This window comes from Marmota flaviventris, chromosome 16, assembly GCF_047511675.1.
Source record: "Marmota flaviventris isolate mMarFla1 chromosome 16, mMarFla1.hap1, whole genome shotgun sequence".
Taxonomy (NCBI): Eukaryota; Metazoa; Chordata; class Mammalia; order Rodentia; family Sciuridae; genus Marmota; species Marmota flaviventris.
The window spans coordinates 63,511,680-63,527,541 of NC_092513.1; the positions used below are offsets into that span (position 1 = coordinate 63,511,680).

Sequence of the window (15,862 nt, forward strand, 5' to 3'; positions counted from 1 at the left end):
CACCTTGGTGTCAACCACATGGTGTTGATTCTGCAGGTTTGCAGGAACCTGGAGTTAGGGGCTCATGAAGCTTCCACTGAGATGTCAAAGGAAGGTCTGATAGGCCAGGCAAAGTGTAGCAGGGTTGAAATCCTCAAAGGCAGCCTGAGAAGGGTGATGCATGAAGATGTGAGAAGGAAGCCAGAGCTGCAATTGAGACTCCAAGACTAAGAGATGCTAGTAATTTGAAATGTCTGCAAAAGAAAGCTGCAGGAATCAAGGAAACTGCAACCAGCAATTCCACAGGAATAGAGCCACACAAGCTCTTTGGATGGAACATTAGGACGCCATGTGCTCCAGATGCTGGACATGGAGCTACAAGACTCATTTGCCCACCTGGATTTCAGTCTTGCTTTCTTTGGTCCCATTTCTTCTTTCTATGCTTATTTCTCTCCTGTGGAATGGAAATGTTTACTCTGTGCCACTCTCACAGCTAAGAGCTTGTCTTGAGTCTCAGATGAGATTCTGAACTTGGACTCTTGGGCAATCCTGGAAATGTTAAAACTAAGGAGACTTCTGGAAATTGACTAATTGGGGAGCTGGTGGTAGAATGTTATGGTTTAGCTATAAGGTGTCCCCCAAAAGCTCATGTGTGAAATAATGCAAGAATTTTCAGAGGTCAAATAATTAGATTATGAGAAGTATAAACTAATCAGTGGATTCATTCACTGATAAAGACTGATTGGATGGTAACTGTAGTCAGGGAGCTTATGGCTGGAGAAAGCAGATCACTAGGGGTATGACTTTGGGATTTGTATTTTGTCCTTGGTGAGTGGAGCTCTCTCTCTGCTTCCTAGTTGCCATGTACTCTGCTGCTTCCCTCCATCATATCCTTCTGCCATGATGTTCAGCTTCACTCAGGCCCAGAGCAAGGAATCAACCAGCCATGGACTGAACCTCTAAAACCTCAAATAAACTTTCCTCCTTGAAGTCCTTCTTGTCAGGCCTTTTGGTCACAGCAATGCAAAAGCTGACTAAAACACAATTATTAACTGGAAATAATTGACATCTATAGACATCCATCCAACAACAGCGCGATTCACATCCTTCTCAAGATCACATAGAACTCTAACCAAGATAGATCACATGCTAGTATATAAAATGTAACTGAACAAATTAAAAGAATAATGATCATATGAAACATGCCCTAGACAACGATGGAGCAAAGTAGAAAATATAATAGAATAATACAACAAAATTCCCCCAATATTGAAGATTGAACAACCCAGTACCTGAGCCAAATAATTCAAGAATTCAATTCTGAATTCAAGAGAAATTCATAATTATTTTGAAAATTAAGACACTTGGCCAAAATTTGAGGAATGTAGAGAAAACAGTACTTAAAAGGAAGATTTCAGCACTGGATGCCTATATTAAAGAGAAGAAAGATAAATCATTGATAATTTAAGCATTCACCTTAGGAAAATAGAGAAAGAGCCTAAATAAAGCTGAAAAAAGAGAGACAAAAAGTTAGAACAAAAATCAGTGAAATATTTAAAAAGGAAATCAATATCAAAAAAGTTCACAAAATTCAAAGCTAATATTTTGAAAAGATCAACAAAATTGATAGAAACCCATGCCAGGATAACTGGGAGAGAAGGGGAAACAGCAAAGAGAGAAGGAGGAGGAGGAGGTAGAAGGAAGAGGAAGGAGAAAAAGAAACAGACATAAAAGATTTTAAAACTACTAATATCAGAAATAAAAAGAAGTTCATTGCCACTGATATCAAAGACCTTCAAAGGTTCACAAAAGAATATCATGCAAAATATATATGTTTATGAATTTGAAAATGGACTGATTACATGAAAGACACAAATTACCAACTCAGGATCTTCATATATTCATGATGCTATAACAGAATACCACAAACCAGGTGGACTGATATTCTTTTAAATTGACACATAAACTTATTTTTCATCTTAATGGAGGTTGAGTGGGTTCAAAATCAACTCAAGCCATCAGCAGTTCAGTGTCTGATGAGGATCCACTTCCTGGAATATAGAAGGATGTGTTCTCACATAGCAGAAGGGGTGAGGACCCCTGTGGCCTCTTTTATCAAAGCACTAATCCCATTTCTTAAGTTTGCAAAGTCCCCTCCTCCTAATACCATCACATAGGAAATTATGTTTCAACTAATACATTTTAAAGGGATACAAACTCAGTCTATAGCATTCACAAAAGCAGAAATAATCTTGTATAGATCTATATCTGGAGTGGAAACAGGTGAATAATAAACACCTTCCAAGGAAGAAAGCACACCAGGCACAAAAATTTCACTGTGAATTCTACCAAAAATTTAAGGAAGATATGATAACAATTATTTACCATCTCTCCCAGAAAAATGGAAGAATAGGGAACATTTCCCAAATCATTCCATGGGGCTATATGCCAAAACAAGATGAAGGCATAACTAGAAAAAATATGTGCTGACCAATATCTTTCATGAACATAGATTTTTAAAAATCCACAACAAAGTATTAGCAAACAGAATCTAACAATATATGATAGCAATTCTACACCAGGACCAAGTGATATTTACTCCAGGTGTGCGAGGCTGGCTCAACATTCAAAATATAGTTAAAGTGATTAATTCATCAATCAGACTAAAGAAGAAAATCATTTGATCATATAAACAGATCCAGAAAATGCATTTGGCAGACTACAATGTTCATTCATAACTAAAACTTTCATGAAACTAGGAATGTAATGGAAATTCATCAACTTGACTAAAAATCTATCAAAAACAAAGCAAAAAACCCAACAGCCAATCTTACACATACTGTGAAAAACTGGGTGTTTGCGCCTAAGATCAAAAGGACAGCATGTATGCCTCCTCTTACTGCTCCTGTATTCTTAGCTAATGCAGTAAGACAATAAAATAAAATGAAAGGTACACAGATTTGGAAAAAAGAAATTAAATGCTCTTTATTCACAGATGACTTGACTTTCTACGTTGGAAATCTCAAAGATTCATCCAGAAAAACTTCTATAATTAATGTTACTATATAATGTTACATGATATGAAGTTACTATACAAATTCAACTACTTTCCTATATATATCCTCAATGAACAATTGCAATATGAAATTAAAAACCCAATATAATTTGCACTAGTATCAAGAAAAAAATACTTGGAACATAACCTGGTAAGTGTGGTCAAGGAGGTCTGGGGTTGTGGCTCAGTGGTAAAGTGCTGGCCTGGCACTTGTGAGGCATTGGGTTCTATCCTCAACACCAAATAAAAATAAATAAATAAAATAAAAGTATTGGGTCAATCTACAACTAAAAAAATATTTTTAAAAAATGTGGTAGGGTCTATATGAGGAAAGTTTTAAACCTCTGATGAAAAGAATAAATGAAGAATTAAATGAATGAAGAGTCAGTCATACCATGAACATAGATAAGAAAAATCAATGTTGTCAAGAGGTCACATCTCTCCAACTTGATCTATACATTCAATACAATTCCAGTGAAGGCACCAACAACTTATTTTGTGGAAGTTGGTGAACTTATTCTAAAATTTATATAGAAAGGCAAAAGACCCATAATAGTCAACAATACAGGAGAAGAAGAAAAATGTTGTTGAACTTGCAAATTGATCTGTGGAACAGAATAGAGAATCCAGAAATAAAAGCACATGAATGTGGTTAACTGTTCTTTTGCAAAAAAGCAAAAGCGATTCAATGCAGGAAAGATAGTCTTTCCAAATTGAATGAAGTCATTGTATGTTTATACATAGGAGGAGGGGGAAAGAGGATAGATGAAGAAGCAGCAGCAGCAAAAGAAAAGGAATCTAGATATTATCTGTGTTATTCAGTTTTTCATTGCTGTTACTAAAGTACCCAGCACAAATCACTTAGAGAAGGAAAGATTAATTTTGGCTCACAGTTTCAGAGGTTTGAGTCCTTGGTTGGCTGCCTCCATTTCCTGAACCTGAGGTGAAACAGAACGTCATGGTGGAGGGCTTAGTGAAGAAAAGCTGTTCAGTTCAGGGCAGCCAGGAAGCAGAGAAAGAGAGGGAGAGAACGTGGCTGAGGAGAAGAAAAACTCCAGGTCAACTTCCAAGTGACCTACTTGCTCCAAATAGGTCTCACCTCCCAGACGTTCATTCAGCTATCACTGGATTAATCCCCTGATGAGTTCAGAGCACTTATGGTCCAGTCATTGCCTAAAAGCTCCACCTCTGCACCTTGATGCTTTGGGGACCATGCTTCCAGCACATGACTCCTTTGGGGGACATTCCAGATTCAAACCATAATATGAACACAACCCTTGTTCCTTTCAATAAATCAATAAATATTAACTCAACCTGTGTCTTAGATGTAATTTTTATTAACATCATTTTGAATTGAGAAGTCATAACTGTGTATACTAATGGGGTGCCATATGATTTTATACACACATGCACACACACCACACACAATGTGGAATTCTTAAAAAGTCAAGCTCATTAATATATCTATTTAGTCCTTTGCTGATCTATTATATTTTTGTGGTGAAACATTTTAAACTCACTTTTAGTTATTTTGAAGTTTATAATTGAAAGACCCTCCGACTCCCTGTCCAAGGAAAAGCACACGAGACACTGGCTGCAAAAGCAAGAGGCGATTTATTGATACACAGGCGCCTACGGGTGCTCAGCGAAACCTCAGCCGGAGCTTCGGTGAACTGGCACACCGGGCTCTAGGGCACAGATCTTTTATAGGGATCAGGGGGTTAGTTTTTAGCTTAGCACGGTAACAGTTATTCTATTGGTTCCTCTGAATCCAGTCGTTAGGTCACCTGGGGGGTAAACTTGTTTTTCCACTTTATGTTCTCGGAAAAACCATAAAATTGCATCCTGTCCTTTTAGTTCCAGTTTTTACCCTGTTTGCTCAAGTTTGGCCCCTCCGGGGTTATCTATATGGAACATCTTGTGGTAACATTGTGCGAGACTTGAAGTGCTACGTGCAGCTGGTGGGGTTTTGACATGGGGGTTGGGTAAGGGAACATCTTGCAGCTTCAGGGCACAGGGGTTAGTTTTCCTAATGTTGGGCCTGGGGCCTTGAGGTCCTTCATAATAAGGGAATTTCTCAGAGTACAAGAACTGGGTGAAAGCAGGATACTACCTGCTGCTGCTGCACAGCTGCCTGCAGGGCTCGATCCACTGTGAGATGCTGTCCTTCCATTGTAGCCTGCTCGCCCTGGCCCCTGGCCTGGGCCCCTGCACCACCTGTTGCGGGTGGTGCCCATCAGTTTCAGCCACAGTGTCAGGTGTTTGCAGAGTGGAAACAGGAGATTTTGAGACACCACAACAGAAACGAATACATGCACTGGGGAAACTGCTGGCTGGGCCGCTGGCCCCTGGATGCTTGGCAGGTAGTCAAGGCCTACAAGCCTCAACGACTAACAGACAAATGAGGACTTGAGGAATAAGATGCAGCTGCTCTTTTAAATTTCATCAACTCCTATGATCACTTTTTGGTTGATTGAAAGAAAGTCACAGAGGTGATTGTCGCAATGAGATCACGCACTTTTCAGAGATGAAAGTATCCTCTATGTGGCTCCAAGACTTTCAGATAAAGATCCAAAATTTTCTGAATTAATTCAAGAATATCACAAAGATTGTGGCATGACAGTATAGAATAGAAGAGTTGACATCTGACTAGGTTGTTCACATCCCTAAGATCAGCAAGATGGGTATAAATGTGAAACCGGAAGTTACCTGAGTGCAGGCCAAGTAAATGAAATCAAAATAGAATTACTGAAGGAAGAACTTGAAGAGATGTATCTTCAAGCAGAAGAACAAGAGGTGTTGCCTGAAGAGATCTCAAATTGACTGGAAGTGGTGAAGGAATTTCTAAGAAACAATGAAGATCTTAGAAATGGTCTTAGAGAAGACATGCAGAAGCTAGACAACACAGGATCAAAAAAGAGATTCAAAGGAACCTGGGAGACAGACACCTGAGAGAAAGGACTGAGGTTGACCTTCAACAAAAAGCAGGCAGGTCCTGTGAAAGTCAGCATGGCTTCCAGCTCAGGCATCCTTTCTGTGAAAAAGAAATATGTGTGTGTGTGTGTGTGTGTGTATTCATATTCACAAATTTGGGGTTGTGTAATACATACCAATCTAAAAATATCAGAAACTCTTCTGCCATTGCTGTTAACATCCAGAGTTTTTTTGCTATTTCAAAGGTGAGATTCTTTTTTGGTCCTGACCTGTAGCTCTTATCATGGTAAAGGCCAGGCTTGTGTCAAGGGCTCCTACAGAGTGCTCTGTCCCCTGCTAGATGTGTCATATCCCCCTGCTTGCTGCCTGACAGCGTCACTCATGCAGATGGCCAGGGGTGGGCTGGAACATAAATGTTGAGATAGAAACTCTCCCATTTTGGAAGAAGGCAAGAGGAAAAACTGCCTGGAAGGCTATTTTCTAGTCAACTTAAATCAGAACTGAACTGTTAATAACAGGTTTGAATAGACTGAGGTTGCAGCCATGGTGGTTAGTGCAGGGCTGGATAACAGTGAGTGACTTGACTGACCAATGTAGGGGGAGGGCCCAGGACCATTTCATCTCAGGGACATCAAGAGGAAGGCTCAGTTGGCAGCTTGTTTATGATGTACTTATGGGAAGTAAACTCTGTGGCAGCCATGGCTATGTTTGTGCAGTTATATATCTAATGCTGAATGCAGGGCCTGGCCCTCATTGCCCAGTGGGTATTAATCTAGCTGAATATTCGTCTGTTGGCCTTTGAGTATTTATAGGTATAAATGACATACTGTTAATTAAGCCTGGTCCTTCATTATGAAATTTAAGAGTGAAATTTCAACATTCTTATAAAACTAAGACAGCATTTCCTTTCAACAGATTCACAAATTCATTCGTACTTACTCTATTTCTTTTACCCCTCAAATTCTCCAACTCCTGACTTCACCCTGTTTGTTCCTGAATCGCACATGCACTGTACCATTGTATGCAGTGGTCTATGGGGTAGGCCTCACTTTCACCTTACCCTCCATCTGATCTTTTGCAAAGCTAGTGGTACTAAACTGGGTCAGATCACCTCTGAATCTTAGGGGCAGAATTGCCATGTTCCCAGAACTTTGCTTGGAAAAAGTGCACCATACCAAGCCTGAACAAATGTGACCATGCTCCTTTGCCTATTCAGCTTCCCATCAAGGTCGTAATTTGTAGAGAATGAGTGGAGGGAGGAGGTATATTTGGCATAAATGTTTACATTAAAATGCATTTAATATAATTCTAGAAAGCCTGGGTGAATGCAAATTTGCCTACAACCTCATACTTTAGTCTTCCCAAATGCTGTGCAGTTTGTAGTCTTGTGTTTTTCTTTTTTCCTTCATTTCATGGAGTTATTTGAGAAGCTTTCAGTGGTGAAGAAAGCATTTTCATTCTGCAACTTTACCAAACTAAGGAACTTTAATGAAATATCTCCCAGCTTCTAGCACTGAGATACAAAATGTGGAATCAAATGGAATCTTGTTGATTTACTAACCAATTTAAGTCCTGATTTCTAACTCTAGGAACTTTGGGATGTGAAATGTTTCACTTTGTACCTGTGTCTAATTAATTTTTCCCCATTTATCCAAAAAGCACTTATCAAATGTCAACTATGTTAGAGACACTGAAGTAGATGCACATATAAAGATTTGTAAAGTATAGATAATGATATACCAGCTGTCATCTCATTGGATTTGTCTGCTCTGAAAAATCAAAGGTATTGTTCAGAAAATTTTATATCAATAACTTTTAAACAGAAAGGAAGACATGTCCAGAGAGGACTTTAAGGCAAAGTCACATATACACAGACATCAACCTGTGTACAGCTCTTTGACAGAGATGGGACCAGGGTATGCACAAAACGATGCACAATAGCATTGTTAACCAGCCATCAATAGAGAGGACCAGTTAAAGAAAGTCTAGTGCATCCATCCTGCAGAATACTATACAACCATTAGGAATAAAGAGATGACACTGCAGTGCATAATATGGAATGATCTGTAAGACATTAAATAGGAAAGCAGGGCTGGGGGTGGAATGCAGTGGTAGAGCACTCACCTAGCAGGTGAGGTCCTGGGTTCCTTCCAGAGCACCACTGCCAATAATGGATAAAAAGAAAACCAAAATGCTTAACAGCACTTAGCATGCTATAAGACTATTTTCTGTTATAACAACAGGTCTGGAAAGTCATGCATTTTTCCAAAGCCTTTTTGCTGTGCTAGGTCTATAAAGAAATTGGGGCCCTGGGGTACTTACAAGTATTTGGTTTTTCTGTTTTGTATATTCCTATATGAAAATTTTTACAACAAACATGCATTTGAATTATCTTAATATTTTTTATTTCAAAATAATAAAGAGACAAAGAGTATAAAAAAGAAATATATAATAAGGGTCTCATTTTATTCTTTTACATATATTATCCAGTTTTTCAACACCATGTGTTAAAAGGGTGTCTTTTCTTTAATGTATCTTTTGACATCTTGTCAGAGATCAGATGACTGTTCATGTGTGGATTTATCTCTGTGTCTTCTATGATATTCCACTGTGTACGTGTCTGTTTTGATGCCAGTATCTGCTAACAATCATTTTACTCTCTACTTCTTTTTTTTAAAGAGAGAGAGAGAGAGAGAGAATTTTTTTTTTTTAATATTTATTTTTTAGTTCTCGGCAGACACAACATCTTTGTTTGTATGTGGTGCTGAGGATCAAACCCGGGCCACACGCATGCCAGGCGAGCGCGCTACCTCTTGAGCCACATCCCAGGCCCTTACTCTCTACTTCTATGAGTTAAAATTGTAGACCTAAATTTAAACATAAAACTCTAAGACATTTATAAAAAATTGAATTGAACCCAGTGCCTCACATATGCTAGGCTAGTGATCTGCCTCTGGGTTACAGCCCCAGCCCTTGACAGGTGCTTTTTTAAAATTCAATACCAAACTATAATCAATGAAAGAAAATGCTGGTAAATTGGGACTTCCATAAAATTAAAAACTTGTAAGAACACGGGAGGTTGAGGTGGTAGGAGCACATGGGTCCAGAAGTTTAAAACAAGCCTGGGAAACATAGTAAGACCCATCTCAAATAATCAATCCATCAATCAATAACTTATGCTCTGAAAAAGAAAATGTTAAGAGAATGAAAAAACAAACTACAGGCTTGGAGAAGATATTTGCAAAACAAATATCTTATTAAGACCTGCATCCAAAATATAAAAAAAACTCCAAAAATATAATAATAAGAAAACAACCCAACTAGTAAATGGATTAAAAAAAAACCTGAAACCATTTTAACCAAAGGAAATCTACACATGGAACAAAAGCCTATGAAAAACTTCAAAATACCAGGTGTCACTAGGGATTTTCAAAATGATGCCACTATGCCACATTTAAAATGCCTAGTTTTTTTTTTTTTTTTTAATGACAGTATCAAATACCAGTAAGGATGTGAATAAAAGGAACTTTGTGTTTGGTCAGAATGCAAAATGGTACATTCACTTTAGAATATGATTCTGAAGTTTCTTGCAAAGATAAACATAGTTTTACTTTACAACCCAGCAATTTCATGCCTAAATGTTTGTCCTAATGAGTCAAAAATTTATCTTCACACAAAAGCCTGCACATGAATATTTATGGAAGATTTGTTCATAATCACCAAAAATGGGAACCAGCTTAGATGTCTTTCAACTGGTTAATGTATGAACACATTGTACTTCATTCTTACAACAGAATATTATTCAGTAAGAAAAATAAATGAGGTATCAGTCCATAAAAAGACATGGAGGGATCATAAATGTATACTGGTAAATGAAAGATGACTATCTGAAAATGCTGTATACTTGAAAGTTCCAACTATACGATGTATGCATTCCTGGTCACTGGTGTGGTCGATGGTCACTCGACTACCTCAGTTACGGGGGTAGAGACGCGGTATCAAATCAACGATAGACACCGGGAGCTAGCGAGAGCTGGCAGGTGACAACCTCAGTTGACCTCCAGGTGTTTATTTTTGGAATGCATACAGCTCTTATGGGGTTCAGGTAGGGCATGCCTGCCAATCACACATAAGCACCTTGTCTGGAAGGGTCTTTGTCCCTAAGGGAGGGGGATTTTATGAGTTGGGGGATTTCATACCCTGAGCACCTGACCCTCGGTTTCCTGACCTGGTAGTCTGGTATCTTGGCAACGCTAACCTGAGGATGTGGTTTCACAGAAGGCTCGCTAAACAGAGCGCCCTGTCCTGCAGGTGTTCCTCTCAGGCCTGTACAAGTGCAGGTTTTCCTAGTACTCTGAGCTGCTTGTAGCTACTAGTTGTGAACGGAAAGTTACTCCAACAATATGACATTTTGGAAAGGTAAATCTGTACAGAGAGTTAGAAAATTAATGGTTACCAGGAACTTAGGAAGAGAGGAGGGAAGAATGAATAGGTGAAGCATAGGGGCTTTTAGGGTAGTGAGTCCATTCTATTGAAAACTCTAGTGGTGGATATATATCATTATATGTTTGTCAAAACCCACATAATTGTGTAACTCTGAGTGAAACAACATAAGTTATGGAGTACAGCTAATAATGTAGTGCCAATTTGGGGTCATTAATTGCAGCAAATATACCACACTAATGAAAAATGGAAATCATAGGGGAAAGTATGTGGGTACATGTGGATACATGTCACTGCATGTATTATCTATCTAACTAGTTTGTATTTATAAAGCTGTAATGAAAATTGTCCACTGATTATTTTTAAATCTGTAACAAAAAGATTACTAGAAAATATGAAAATAATTGAAGTAAATAACAGACATCTAAATAATCAATAAGACAAAACAAAATTAATAAGGAAATTAGAAAGTGTTTTCAAATCATGAAAAAGAAAACACATCATGTCAAAAATTGTGAGGTGCCATTAATGCACTACTCACTGAATGTTTATAGGACCATGTGCCCCAGTCAGCAAAGAAGTGCTCTGAGCAGAGTTCTCAATTTCCACCTTTACACAGCAGAAAATGAAAACAAACCAGAAATGAATGACGTTAAAGAAAAAAAGAAATATCAGGGGGGATCCAACATGGCAGCGGGTGGAGAGGCAGCGCTTTCAATACCCCCTCAGTGATGGGGTCAGAAAGACGCATAGATAATGCTTAGATTCTACTTGCAGAAAATCTCCTAGCAAAATTCCACTGAAGAGAGACCGGCCGGGAGTTACTAGGATTTTTGGAAGTAACAGTTTGCCTCAGACGAGTGAGTGAATCCTCACCACGAGATGCAGAGGTCCAGATCCGCCAGCCACTGTCCGCTGTCCACGTGCCACGGCTGCCCGCCCACCCACAGCCACCATGACTGGGTGGCTAGACTCTGAGACGCAGCTTGGCAGGAAGAGGTCTTTAGCCAAACCTTCATGAAATAGCGAGCCAGGAGCTGAGGCCAGCCGGGGACGGACCAGTCCCACCCCTCCCTTCGGACACTCCGGCAAGGAGCCTGGGGCCCGCCATAGCAGAGAGGTGATGTCATCGGAGCTCGGCCGACGGAATTCATTCTCAGCAGAATCCACTTTAGCAGGTGTGTGACTTCCACCCCAGCCAGATACAAGCAGCCAGGAAACCTCAGGGATCTCTCCGGGGGCGTGTCTGTAGGGAAGCAGAGGGGATTCCCGACCCCCAACCCCCCATATCACCAGCGGTGACTCCCAAGGTCTTATCCGCCAGTTTACCACAGCATTGGGGCTTAAATGGGACGCGTGGTGGGGCTGCAAGTGTAACTAGATCTCTGGGGAACCACTTCTGGTGAACAGGACCTGGCTGGCTGGCTGACAGGAGGAAGGGGGGGGAGGGCCGGAGTAGTGAAAGGGCGCTGGACTGACAAGACTGAGAGTCTTCCAGGAGCCGCCTTACAGGGATTGCTATCGGCACGCAGAGGGCAGAAGCTCCGCTCGGAGGGCACAGCCCCGCCTACTGGAAGAGAAGAAAATGGATCTCTAAGACTTTAATTTTTTTTCCTCTTCTCTCTCTGTTCCTTTCTCCCCTTTCCCTTCTTTCTTTCTTTCCCCGCTTCAAATTTTATTGTTCTTTTCATTCTCCTCTAATCTATCAATCTCTCTCCTTCTTTCTTTTTAAGAGCACCTTCCTTCCCCTACTCAACAATTTTCATCCCAAGCATTACGTCTTCCATTACGTGTAATTGTCTAAATGCAAATAGGTGAATGTTTCGAGGGTGTCTATAGGGCTGCTAAATACCTAGCTACTACCAACACCCTGATCCAATCGCCTGTTAGTATCCCTCTTCAGTAGAGCAATCTTCTAAAGTAGCCAAGACATACTATCCCTCGTACCATCATAGCACCTAACCTAAACATATAGTCCTAAGAACAAACAACAAATCACTATATGCATACAGAACCCAGAAGCCTTTTATGAATTGAATGAATCAGCTTTAAAGTACAATAAAGCCCAACATTTCTAGGCATAATCTCCCACCACAAAGGAGAGACAACAGAGATATACAAAGCCAAAACAAATGTATAGGAGAAAGCAGTTACACAGCAGTCAAACAGAGCTGGAAAGTAACGTAAACAACATGAAAAAACAAGGGAAAAAAGGATTAAAAACAATGCAGGACAAATTAAATCTACAGGAGGACCTAGAAGCATCAGAAACATGGACAGGGAAAGAACTCAGGGCATACCTAACTCAGATGGAACGGAATATTAGAGAAGACATGAGACAGCAAGTCCAAGCAATGAAAGTATATTTTGAAAACGAATTAAACAAACAAATTCAAACTGCAAAGAACAAGCTTTACAAGGAGATAGAGATTTAAAAAAAACAAACAAACAGTAATCCTAGAAATGCAGGAAATCATAAACCAAATTAAAAGCTCTAATGAGAATATTACAAATAGACTAGATCAAGTAGAAATCAGAACATAAGATAATGAAGACAAAGTTTATCAAGTTGAAAAGAATGTAGCCAACACAGAAAGGATGCTTAAATCTCACGAGCAATCTATCCAAGAGTTATGGGATATCATAAAAAAACCAAACTTGAGAGTCATTGGGATAGAAGAAGGTATAGAGGTTCAAACCAAAGGAATGGACAACCTATTAAATGAAATAATCCTAGAAAACTTCCCAGAGATGAAAGATGGAATGGATTGCCAAATCCTGGAAGCCTACAGGACCCCAAACATTCAAAACCACAATAGACCAACTCTAAGACATATAATTATGAAGATAGCCAACATACAGAACCAGGAGAGAATATTAAAAGCTATGAGAGAAAGGAGGCAGATTACATTCAGGGGTAAACCAATTAGGTTAATGGCTGATTTTTCATCACAGACTTTGAAAGCGAGAAGATCCTGGAACAACGTATTTCAAACACTGAAAAATAATGGATTCTAACCAAGAATACTGTATCCAGCAAAATTAAGCTTCAGATTTGACAATGAAATTAAAATATTTCACGATAAACAAAAGCTAAAAGAATTCGCAGCCAGAAAACCAGCAATGCAAAGCATTTTGAGCAAAATACTACAAGAAGAGGAATTGAAAAATGGGGTCCAAAACTAACAGTGGGAGGTATCTCAGTAAAGGGGGAGAAAAATAACCAAAGAGGAAAAACTAGCCAAACTAAAATAAATAAATAAATAAACATGACTGGAAGTACAAACCATATTTCAATTGTAACCTTAAATGTTAATGGCTTAAATTCACCAATCAAGAGACATAGGCTAGTAACCTGGATTAAAAAAACTAATCCAACAATATGCTGCCTTCAGGAGACTCATATGATAGGAAAAGACATACAAAGGCTGAAGGTGAAAGGTTGGGAAAAATCACACCACTCACATGGCCATCGGAAGCAAGCAGGAGTGGCCATACTCATATCAAATAAAATCAACTTCAAACCTAAGTTAATCAAAAGGGATAAAGAAGGACACCATATACTGTTAAAAGGAACCATCCACCAACAAGACATAACAATTATCAATATGTATGCACCAAACAATGGTGCTGCAACTTTCATAAAACAAACTCTCCTCAAGTTCAAGAGTCAAATAGACCACAACACAATAATTATGGGTGACTTCAACACACTGCTCTCGCCATTAGACAGATCCTCTAGATAAAAGCTGGATAAAGAAACTATAGAACTCAATAACAAAATCAATAACCTAGACTTAACCAACATATATAGAATATATCAACCATCATCAAGTGGATACACGTTCTTCTCAGCAGCACATAAATCCTACTCAAAGATAGACCATATATTATGCCATAGGGCAACTATCAGTAAATACAAAGGTGTAGAGATAATACCATGCACCATATCTGATCATAATGGAATGAAACTGGAAATCAACGATAAAAGAAGGAAGGAAAAATCCTGCATCACCTGGAAATGAACAATATGTTACTGAATGATCAATGGGTTACAGAAGACATAAAGGAGGAAATAAAAAAATTCTTAGAGATAAACGAAAATACAGACACAACATACCAGAATCTATGGGACACAAAGAAAGCAGTTTTAAGAGGGAAATTCTTTTCCTGGAGTTCATTCCTCAAAAGAATAAAAATACCAATGAATAAATGAACTCACACTACATCTTAAAACCCTAGAAAAGGAAGAGCAAAACAGCAAATGTAGTAGAAGACAAGAAATAATTAAAATCAGAGCGGAAATCAACAAAACTGAAACAAAAAAAAAACCATTGAAAAAATTGATAAAACTAAAAGTTGGTTCTTTGAAAAAATAAATAAGATCGACAGACCCTTAGCCATGCTAACAAAGAGAAGAAGAGAGAGAACTCAAATTACTAACTTATGGGATGAAAAAGGCAATATCACAACAGACACTACAGAAATACAGAAGATAATTAGAAAGTATTTTGAAACCCTATATTCCAATAAAATAGAAGATAGTGAAGATATCGATAAATTTCTTAAGTCATATGATCTGCCCAGATTGAGTCAGGAAGACACACAAAATTTAAACAGACCAATAACAAAGGAAGAAATAGAAGAAGCCATCAAAAGACTACCAACCAAGAAAAGCCCTGGACCGGATGGGTATACAGCGGAGTTTTACAAAACCTTCAAAGAAGAATTAATACCAATACTTTTCAAGCTATTTCAAGAAATAGAAAAAGAAGGAGCTCTTCCAAATTCATTCTATGAGGCCAACATTACCCTGATCCCGAAACCAGAAAAAGACACTTCAAAGAAAGAAAACTACAGACCAATATCTCTAATTAACTTAGATGCAAAAATTCTCAATAAAATCCTGGCGAATCGAATACAAAAGCATATCAAAAAAATTGTGCACCATGATGAAGTAGGATTCATCCCTGGGATGCAAGGCTGGTTCAATATACCTAAATCAATAAATGTTATTCACCACATCAATAGACTTAAGGATAAGAACCACATGATCATCTCGATAGATGCAGAAAAAGCATTCGACAAAATACAGCATCCCTTTATGTTCAAAACACTAGAAAAAACTAGGGATAACAGGAACTTACCTCAACATTGTAAAAGCTATCTATGCTAAGCCTAAAGCTAGCATCATTCTAAATGGAGAAAAACTGAAGGCATTCCCCCTAAAATCTGGAACAAGACAGGGATGCCCTCTCCCACCACTTCCATTCAATTTAGTTCATGAAATACTAGCCAGAGCAATTAGACAGACAAAAGAAATTAAAGGCATAAAAATAGGAAAAGAAGAACTTAAATTATCACTATTTGCAGATGATATGATAATATATCTAACAGACCCCAAAGGGTCTACAAAGAAACTGCTAAAGTTAATAAATGAATTCAGCAAAG

At 38.6% G+C, this 15,862-nt stretch overlaps 1 pseudogene; it reads left to right on the forward strand.

Moving 5' to 3' along the window:
* The first annotated feature begins 1,196 nt into the window (after positions 1–1,196).
* LOC114106271 (uncharacterized protein CXorf38 pseudogene) lies at positions 1,197–5,999 on the forward strand (annotated as a pseudogene).
* Positions 6,000–15,862: the final 9,863 nt, after the last annotated feature.